Below are 10,711 nucleotides of genomic sequence, written 5' to 3' on the forward strand. Positions count from 1 at the left end.
AGAGAGAGAATGAGAGAGAGAGAGAGAGAGAGAGAGAGAGAGAGAGAGAGAGAGAGAGAGAGACGTGATTTCATTACTATTGATGACTTTCTTGTGAGAAAATCCCTTCTACCCATGCCTAGTACACTAAGAATTCAAGTGATTTGCCCAGGTTCAAAAAGAAAGTATATTTCAGGATGGAACTTGAATGCAGATCTTCCTGACTTAGAGACAAGTTCTTTACTACACTGATACTACCAATCCTGCTTTTGTGTGTGTGTGTGTGTGTGTGTGTGTGTGTGTGTGTGTACCAAAATACAATATAAAAACTGGAAGAAACCTTAGAAAATAGAATGTTAGCACTGGCAGTAGTAAAGAGAGATTAAAAACATTGAACAGAAAATGGGATACATTATTCAGATATGTAGTGATAAAGACCTTAGAGTTACAAACTTCTTTATGTACATTATTTCATTTGATTTTCAGAACATTATAATACAATTTGGCACCTATTTAACAGGTGAAGAAATTTCAGCTCTCAGAGGTTTAGTGTCTTGCCCACAGTCTACCCAGCTAGTAAGTGATAAACCTATGAGTCAAAGTCTTATGATTTCATTTCCTGAGCTGTTAACACCATGGCAGGCTGCCTCCTAATAAAAAGTGTAAGTAAAATAAATAAGCAATCAACCCCTACCAAATGCCTGTCAAAGAGCTTCCTCCCAGTCACATAGCTAGAAAACAGCAGACAATAATAGCTCAGGACTCTTGATTTCCTGTTTAATGCTGTACAGCCACAGGCCAAACTTTCTCCTCTCCAAGAATCTATTTTCTTTTCTCTAGAATGAAGTGATTGAACTATGTTACTTTCTTGATATTAAATTTCATGTTCTATGCTTTTAGACCCCAAAACCGTTTGATATTCTTTGATTCTATGATGCCTCTGTGTGTCTGTGTGTGTTTTGACAGAAAATTTATCTCCTCCCACCCCCATGAACCTTTAGAAAAACTTTTTTTAAATAAGATTTATTCAAGCCTCTTGTCAATCTGGATTCATTTCTGTTTTTTTAATAATTCTAATCATTGTGGAAATATCATTTCTAGAAATATTTTCCTCTGCCCTCTTTTCACTCTTGAGAATAAAAGTCTTCCTATAAAGAGAGAAAAACAATTAAAGCTAAGTCACCCTATCATCTAACATCCTACTTTAGTAGACTCTCACTTTTCTCTGGAAAGGAGTTAGGTATGTTTCATTCTTCTAGACTTTACTATTTTTTTCCAGTTACTTAGATTTTAGATACCTTTTAGTAATCTTTTTTATTTATATTGCAATATTCCCGAGTATTGGACACCTAAGTGGAAAGGGGATAGATCCACCAGGCTGCAATCAGAAAGACCAGAGTTCAAATTTGGTCTCAGACATTTACCAGCTATGTGACCCTGAGCAAGTAACTAATCTGTATTTGCCTCAGTTTCCTTATTTGTAACACAAACTAGAGAAGGAACGGGAAAAACCACTCCACTATCTTTGCCAAGAAAATCGTAAATGGGGTTATAAAGAGACTGAAAAAACTGAACAAGAAAATTCCTGTATATTGCTTTTTTGGTTCTGATTAAGAAATGAATGGTTTAAGATATGTTAATGTGGAGACCAGAAAGGCTGAGAAAATGAAGTATGAACTTCCCTTCCTCTCCTCTTCTTACACTTTCTATCAATATGAAAAGTAGCTTGTTTCCTAAAACTGAGATCATCACCTATATCTCACCTTTTCTTACTTTGAGAGGAGAGTACTGAGGGGAAAGCTTGAAAGAAATAAAGTCTGTATTTGCAGGAGAATTGGTTGGCTTAGGGGCTAAGTAATGGGATAAGGAACATCTCACCTCCTGGTCAGCAGTTCAACTGAGGAGCAAGTAATTGATAGCATTGTTGAAAGCTTTGAAAATAATCCCCAAGATTGAATAGCCAGAAATTGAGCCCCTCTCTAGCCAGAGAAGCTATCTCACCAATCTGGGGGTGAAGGATATTAACAGAGCAATGTCAGGGAAGTTTCATGAGATCCTGATTAGGCTTGGATTGTAATAATATAAGAGGGAGAGAGAGAGAGAGATGAAAACGGAGAAGAAAAGGAAAACTAAGTTTCTAATATGTCATGTGATGGTTTTGAAATATGATGTACAATAATTGGTATCAAACTGCTTGCCTTCTCAAGGAAGGGAATGGAAGAAGTGTAGTATTTAATTTTTAATGAATACACATGTTTTTACATGTAATTGGGAAATATTTAATGAAATAAAAATAATTTTTAAAATAAACAAAGCAAGGCAGCAAATACTCCACTTATTAAAAAAAGAACATATGATGCACAGGATAGTGAGAAGGATTAATTTACTAACATAGATCATTAAAGACCAAATGATGCCAAGAATACCAAGGGCAGGGAAAATTTTGACATTTAAAAAGTCATATAAATGAAGCCAGACAGGCACGGGTTCAAGACTTCTGACACAGGTTGGTTATGTGAGACTGAGTAAGTCACTTAGGTGCCAATCTGGATTAATGGAAGGATTTGCCTCATCCAGGAGTTCCCTATACATATGAAGTCAGAGGACCTGTCCCCAGTCTAATTAGTCAGATTCATGTTTATAGAGAATAAATATCCTTTTTTGCCAAGGATAATAATTAATTGCATAGGATATAGGGAAAACACCAAAAGAAGTCAAAGAACTGGGGTTTGACCCAGTGGAATTGTGCATTGGCTATGGGAGGGGATTAGGAGGAGGTCAAGGAAAGAACATGAATCATGTAACCATGGAAAAATTTTCTTAATTAAAAATCAATAAAAAAAGAACTGGAATTTGAGGATATTTTTTCCACCATTTGCCAGCTGTACAACTTGAAATAAGTCATATCTTCTCTGGAAGTCTAGCTTTTCTCATTTCTAAAATAGAAAGGATTTGTCTTAGATGTCTCAGGATATCACTGGAGTGAGAGACAAGAGACTTGCCTTCAATACTTACTAGCTATAGTATTTCAGGCAAATCAGCCTCAGCTTCCTCATCTATATGATGGGTATATTATTGCTTATCCTCCCCACAGCACAGAATAGTTACAAGGAAAAAACTATGCCAACCTCAAAGTGCTCTAGAAATGAGTTATTATTACAATTCCCTCCTTCATTAAGAATGATTGAGGTCTAGAGAAGATTCAAAGATGCTCTATAAAATATAGAGCACTATTTGAATATAAGATAGTCATTATTAATGAATAATATATTTCTTTGTCTAAAAGCTGCCCAAAACTGACTTTTCAATATAGATTCTCAAAGTGGAATTGTGATTCTTATAAAGTGTCTAGAATGTATAACACAGATTCTTCAGCAAGGTAATTTCATATGCACTCACAAAATTGGAGAAAATTTTTAATATGAGGAAAAAGTAACTTCAAAGGCATATTTTAGTGCTGTGATTAAAAGAGATGTTGATAAGCAGCATTTAGCACACCCATTCCTCCTTCAGATACATTACTCAGAACTTCAGCCTCCATAGGTAAGGAGAAATATAAACACTTTTTTGTATTGTTAGTGCCTCAGATTTGTGAATGCTTTCAAAGCAAAAAATTGCTGGTTGTATAGTTTTCTTAGAATCAAATTATAGCATATTGACAGAATGGGGTAGGGATCTGCTGACCCTGTAGAAGGGAGATCTGTATACTAGCCAATGCCACCTGCGGTGTAACAAAATGCATTTTCACAAAGGCATCCCCCATGTACCCTAACTGCCTTTTCCTTTCCAATTGAGGGCAATCCAAAGTATTCATTATGATCTGTTAAATCCTAAGGAGGTCTGATGTTCTCAGTAATTTCAAAATTTACTGTTATCTTGACCCCTCCATAATAAGTTATATGATTCATGGAGCACTTCGTAACATTTTAGAAACGGGAACCCATTAGGGATTCAAATGGTATCACAAGGAGTCAGACTCGACTGAAAGGAGTGAACAACAACAATATCAAAGGGACCCCAATGGATGGTGTTTTACTATTCATTGTGAATTGTTGAACTTCCATGTGAAAGAACTCTTTCTTCCACTTCAAAAATGTAGTCCCTCTTTTAGTATATGTATCATCATGTTATTGCTTGCCTGACCCTGACTGCCCCCCAGAATCCCACCCCAGAACTATACACCATGCTACCTGACACTTCCAAATTTTAATCTTTTTTCCTCATTCTCTCAGATTTCAATTCTTTTCATTGCACAAATAATGTATAGCTTTTTAATACATGTTTAAATGATCCTTTCTTCTGAACTTTATTCTTTTCAAGGACATCGTCATCCCAATGTTCACCAAGGCTTGCAACTTCATTCTCATCCTCAAATCCTTTCTTATACCCTGTATATCCAGTCTTTGCAAACTCTTACATCAATTGTCACAACATAACTTAATTACATTTCTCATATGTGTGTGGATGTATCCTCTTTTTTCCACTCACACAGTTGTGTGTTCAAACCCTGATCACCTCACCCCTAGACTTGCAGTAGCCTTCTAGTTTGGTTTTCCTGACCCAAGTTTCTCCTACAGTTGACAAAGTAATTTTTCCTAAAGTGCAAATTTCAGTATGTCTTCGTTCTACTCCATAAATTCATGACTCCCTGTTACTTACAAGATCAAATATAGAATATCTGATTTGTCTTTTAAATCCCTTCATGAACTTTCCCCTTTCTACTTTTCCAGTCTGCTTACATTTTACTGTATAAATATTCTATGAATCCTCTACACTGAACTTCTGGCTATCTATTGCAGAGTACACTCCATCCTCTTCATCAGGCCTTTTTAATAGCTATCCCTTATGCCTGGGATGCTTTCTCTCCTCACTTTCAAGTCCTGGTTTCTCTTTTCTCCTTCAAGACTCATCTTAAATCTCACCTTCTTTAGGAAGACTTTCCTTGTGCCTGTACTGCTTGTCACTACTTTCCTCTCAATAATTATTCAACATTCATTAAATTCCTATTTTATGCCCAATGGATGATTTTTCCCCCAATAGCCATAAAGATAACTGAAGCAAGTGCTGTGGAGCACATAGAGTTTGGTCAGATATTGAAGATGCCAAGGTCATCCACTGTAACGCAGACCCTTGCGTTGTCCTGATTTTTGTATCATCACTGAACTCCAAAGACTAGAAAAGAGAGTGAGACTGAGGACTTTGTGCAACTCTGCTTACTTAAATCCAATTCAGGAAAAATCAAGACATCACTCTGTGAAGTCATTGGTCTTCTTCAAAAATGAAGGATGAATAACAACTTTGTGCCAAACACTGTGCTAATACTAGGAATATATATACAAAAAAAATTTAAAGACACTCTTTGCTCTAAAGGAGCTTAAAATCCAATAATGGAAGACAAAACACAAAAAAAAAAAGCTTGAAGGGGAGGGAGGGGGAGAAAGTGCCCAACAGGGTCATGATGAAGAAATCAAAGAATTCTCAAACTAGTGAGGCTAGGTGAAAAAGGAGGATCTTCCATATACTGTGTGGGTGCATAAAACGCATATGATAGAGATAATTGGATTTCTATAAAATTATAATCTTATGTATTTTATTTTATGTATTTAAAAAAACATGTCTGAGAAAGAATCCATAATCTTCACCAGTCTCGGGAGTTCATTTCACACACATACATAAAAGTCAAAATGTACTAGTCAGTAAACCACTAGAAAAAATATAATAGTGATAATCATGTCAGCTGAGAAGATATGCTCTTGCAAAGAAGTCTTTTAAGATCTTTAACTCGCAATCAGCTGTGAACATTAAAAATATAGGTTAGAATGGAGAAGTAACCAAAGGATATGAACAAGAAGTTCTCAAAACAAAATTTCATAATTCCTAGAAATGACTTGAAAGAATGATTCAAATCACTAACAATATAAGCAATGTAAAATAATATCAAGGTTTTTGCTTTCACAGCAAGGAAATTGGCAAATTATCAAGGGATCAGAATAGTCAATGTTGAAATAGTTCTGGAAAAACAGACATAATAAAGCAGATTTGGTAGAACTGTGAATTGATACAATCATTCTGGGAAGCAGTTTGGAATCCTGCATAATTGATTGACCATAAGCATATCCATCCTCTTAAATCAGTAATTTCACTGCTAGGCACATACTTTTAAGAGGTCACTGACAAAAAAAGAAAAGCCTCACATATCAAAATATTTATAGCAACACTTTTAATAAGAGCAAAGAACTGGAAATGAAGTGCATATCCAACAGTAAATGAATGACTAACAAATTGTGGTACATGAATATAATGAAATATGAGTATTCTATAAGAAGTGAAAAATAAAGAGAAAAATGGAAAGACTTAGATGCCCTGATGCAAAGTAAAGTAAGTCAAACTAGGAAAATGATCCACACTATTACTGAAAAAAAGTAAATACTAAGGTCTACAACCACCAAAAAACAACTGAAATTGAATGATTCAAAATACAAAGAAAAAGCTTGGCTCCAAAGAAAGGATATGTGAAGATGACACTCCTGCTCCTTAGCAGAACATTAGTGGAACACTGCCTATAACATTAGAAGTGTTTGTTGAATTTATTGGTTTTCCTGAATGTTTTTAAGTTTTTGTTACAAGAAATGGCTTTTTAGAAGCAACATAGGAAGAGATACAAGGGCAAAGCTAGATAATGTAATAAACAAAAGATATCAATTTTTTTGCATAAGATTAGGCATAATAGAAGGAAGTACTTCTTTCTGTTTCTTCAACCACTTCAACTTATTATTTCCTCCTCTTCCTAAAAGATAATAGGCTTCATTTTAGAAGTCTCAGAGGCAATCAGCAGGGACTCCCCAAATTCCTGAAGAAGTAGTAGAGGCAATAGTTACTCTGTAAATATTTTGGCTGGGTACTGAGAATCATATCTCCTCTCTATCTTCCTTTTATGAATATCATTCCTTGAATAGAATATTAGCTCCTTGATGATGGAGAAAATCTTTCTTTTCTCTGTGGTTCCCCAGCAGAGAATAGTGAGTATGTAATTTAAGAGAAAGAACTTTCCTTTTGATAATAAAAATGGCACCAGAAGATATATCTCTTCTTAACCTCTTACTTCTCTAGTTCCACAGCTACATTGGCATCCTTGAGGATTATTAGAGCTCCATGTTGGAATAGGAAATTACAAATATGTTATAACATTTGATTATATTTTTGTATTTACAAAATCACTCTAATATAGTAATAATATTTGATCCTCATGATCAAATCTGTGAGGGAGGTACCACAACTATTATTTTTACCATTTTTCTAGGTGGATGAAACAAGTCCTGTGAGAAAAAGGTTGCCTAAGGTAATACATTTAATAAGTAGAAGAGCTAGGATTTGAATCTAGATCTTCCAACTTAATTAAAGATTCCTGGAGGGGAGCTGGGTAGCTCAGTGGATTGAGAGCCAGGCCCAGAGATGGGAGGTCCTAGGTTCAGATCTGACCTCAGACACTTCCCAGCTGTGTGACCCTGGGCAAGTCACTTGACCCCCATTGCCTAGCCCTTACCACTCTTCTGCCTTGACTCCATGATGGAAGGTAAAGGTCTAAAATAAATAAATAAACAAATAACCAAATAAATAAATGAACAAATAAACAAACAAATAAATAAATGAAGATTCCCAGCAAATCATGCTGCTATTCAAGTCATTGCTAATCACAACAAATAATAACAACAAATTTCAGTGTTAATAGCACAATTCATGGTATTAATTGACTTGCTTGCTAACTTATACACCACATTTATATAATTATGAAGAATTCTCAGAGTTCCTTGAACAACAGAAAGATCAAATCAGTCAAAACTTAAGGAATTTAATTCAGACTATTCATTGGAAGGACAAATAGTGAATCTGAGGTTTAAAGACATTGGCCACGTGATGAGAAGACAAGACTCATTGCAAATAAATAAATAAATAAATAAATGAACCTCTCATGTTGGGAAAGATTGAAGGCAAGAGGAGAAGGAGATATCACATGATGAGATAGATAGTATTGAGAAGCAACAAACATGAACTTTCTCAAAGACAAATTAGGGATATAATGGAGGTTAGAAGTGCTATGAAAAAGGACCATAAAGAGTCAGATAAAACTGAATGAGGACAAAAACAACAAAAGACTGTTAAAGCTGCAAGGGATCTTATACATCCTTTGGCCCAACCTCCTCATGTAGCAGGTGAGGAAAATTACTTCCAGGGAGGATAAGAATTGGAACTTCGGTTTGAAACCCAAGTCTTCATTTATTTTTTATTTTTTAAATTTCTTTTTCACTCTATCCTTTGTAACTACCACCAATAAAAAAAAAATAACTAAAAAAATGTACAAAAAGTTATGTACAAAATCACAAACTCTATAGTGTATGCTATTTGTTTAATAATATGTAAATTATATATATATGCATATATATATGCTGATATAAACATCTTCTGCTTTTAAATTCCTTATCATTTAGAATATTTTTTCTCGATTTTGTGGCTTTTTTTAATGTAATCATTGTATGTATCATTTTTATTCCCTTTTCTTCTCTTTTCATCACTTCATTGATTTCCCTTATTTTCTTTATATTTCTGATATTTGTCTTTTATAACAACATAATACAATCCATTAAATTCCAATATCACAATATATTCAAACATTTCTCCCATTCATCACATTTGTGTGGTTTCCAGTTATTTTGTAATAACAAAGCTTCCATGAATATCTTCAAACATGCACAGCTTTTTACCCTCTCAATAATACCCTTAGAGCCTGACCCTATTAATGGGATCTCTAGGTCAGTGATCATGAACGCCTTTACATCTCTTAAAGTATATTTCTATACATTTTCTAAAAAAAAAAATTCATAGCTGGCTTTAGCAATGTAATTTTTGACCTGTTTCTATATGTTCCTATTAGCACTTAATATGACCACAATAGCCCATCTGGATCCCAGATAACATATATTAAGACCATATTTTCCTAGATTTGTCCTTAGGTAACAGATAAGATCTATTGCCTGGACCATACTCTTTTCAAAACCAAGTCTTTCCAACTTGATCATACCCAGTGGAAATTTTGTTTTAGTGCCACAGCCCCTTAGAAATGCAGAATTACCTCCATTGTCTGATGAATGTTAATATAAGACTTTATAGAATATGTATGCTCTCTAAATTGTTGTTGTCCCACCAGAAACTGTTTGAATTATATGTATGCTCAGGTTTAAATCTACTACTAATTTCATGTAGGTGTGTGTGGGCTCTCCAGATAGCTATCTTATTTAACTTATCTAAGGTACTATTCAGCCTCCTTTCTTATTTATTTTTTGGTTAAGTTTATCTAGTTCTGAGAGGGGAAAATTAAAGTCCACTATTATTATATATACTGTATATATATATAGTATATTATAATACTGTAATATTATACTTTTAAAATTATTTGTAAATTTGTAATTGTGCAATTGTAAAAAAATGTAATTTGTAAGTGTAAAATTGTAATATTGTAATAATGAAAATATATATTGTAAATATATTATATATTAAAGTCCACCATCTATTTCCATCTGCCTCTCCTTTAGTTTTTCCTTTAGAAATCTAGGTACTATAACACTTGGTGCATACAGGTCCAATATGATAATGCTTCATTATCAATAATAACTCCTCTCTTCATAATATAGTTATCCTGTTCATCTCTTCCAATTATATCCATCTTAGTTACAACTCTGTCAGAGATCAAGGTTTTCAGTTTCTACTTCTACTACCTTTTCAGGTACAATGAACTGCTTCTCTGATGTCTAGTACAGGATGCTTCTAGGTCATAATGTGATGTAATAATATCACCCTCTCATATTTTTCTATATGCTCTAAAACTTCCAAAGCACCTTCTTCATTACACTATGTGGTAGTTCAGGCAATTCAAGTATTATTAAGTCCATTTTGTAGATGAGTAAACTGAGACTCAAAAAGGTAAAATTGTCTCTTGGCTAGGGTCATACAACTCAAAACTTAGTCGGGATTTGAACCCTTGTATCCTAATTACAAAGGTAATGCTCTTTCTATGAATGCCATTTTGCTTCCAAAAAAAGTCTTTTGGAAAAGTCATTTCAGTGTACAAAGTAGAAATTGTCCAGGTCAACTGTAGGAGCTTTCATGTTGACAAACAAAAAATAACAAACAAAAACAATTATATCTTTCTAGTTGTTCTGGACTCATCCTTTGTTCTGATAATTTCTTCTAAGTTTTTTTTTTATTTCATTTTTTGAATTTGGTGCAATATTTTCAGTCACACTTCACACAATGGGATGGGAATTCCAAATAGTCACTGCAAAAATACCTCTTGTTCACATTCAGCAATTTAATTTTAAAAGTGTGGCATAGTGGATGGTGTCCTGGATAAGAAATAAGAATACTAGGATTTGAGTACTGACTTGGATACTTAATAGCTGAATGACCCTGTATATATCCCTTGAACTCTCTATAATTCAGTTGCCTCATTATTTTTAATATTATCAATAACAAATTATAAATAATGAATATTATATATATATATTTATATCATATAAGACAACATAATACATAGCAATAACATATATAACAGAGCATATAATATGTAATTATATGATTAATATTAATTAATAATAAAATATATCATTTTATGATTAATTTTATCATTGATAATATTGATTATTAATTAACTAGTCAACTGATTTGATACTGATTAATA

Source organism: Gracilinanus agilis, chromosome 6 (assembly GCF_016433145.1).
Source record: "Gracilinanus agilis isolate LMUSP501 chromosome 6, AgileGrace, whole genome shotgun sequence".
NCBI classification, from domain to species: Eukaryota; Metazoa; Chordata; class Mammalia; order Didelphimorphia; family Didelphidae; genus Gracilinanus; species Gracilinanus agilis.